The sequence below is a fragment of the Arachis duranensis genome, chromosome 6, assembly GCF_000817695.3.
Source record: "Arachis duranensis cultivar V14167 chromosome 6, aradu.V14167.gnm2.J7QH, whole genome shotgun sequence".
Lineage (NCBI taxonomy): Eukaryota > Viridiplantae > Streptophyta > Magnoliopsida > Fabales > Fabaceae > Arachis > Arachis duranensis.
Window position 1 is genome coordinate 66880283 of NC_029777.3, and position 671 is coordinate 66880953.

Consider the following 671-nt stretch of genomic DNA (forward strand, 5'->3'; position numbering starts at 1 on the left):
AATCTCATATTATATATATATATCCATGGACGGTTCCAAGCATACAATTTAGATTTTTTTTAGTAGTATATGATAATAATATTTATTTGTCCCTATTGGATTATTAAATTTTTCCCATAATAAATTTTTATTTAATTTTTGGTACTTAATCGTCAATTTAAAAATTTCATAATAGATATTCGTTAGAATGATCAATTCTCAGATTTAAATGAAATTAGTGTTTTTTCTTAAAAATCAACTCAAAAGAATATTATTTATCTTTTTTTGAAATTAACTTTAATTTTTGCGTAGCAACTATATTAATTGAAAGAACTTTTTTAATTATGAATATCAATAAGAGTCGGCTTCTAATTGGGTTGGGAAGTGAATTTTTAAATAATTACTTAGTAATATATATAGAAAGAGAAATTTTGATAGTAGTGTTAAGAGAAAAATTACTTAATTTTTTAAACATATAAAACCTAAAATAATAGAATTTTAAATTATATATTATTATCTAAATTACTATTTTAGTATTGTAATTTATATATTAGATAGTTTGAAGGTTACTCATATTTTACAATAATAAAATATAATCATATTAATAATCATGTTATATATACATAAAAAAATAATTATTTGTATAAAATATATATTAAAATATAAAATACACATTAAAAATAAGTTAAACA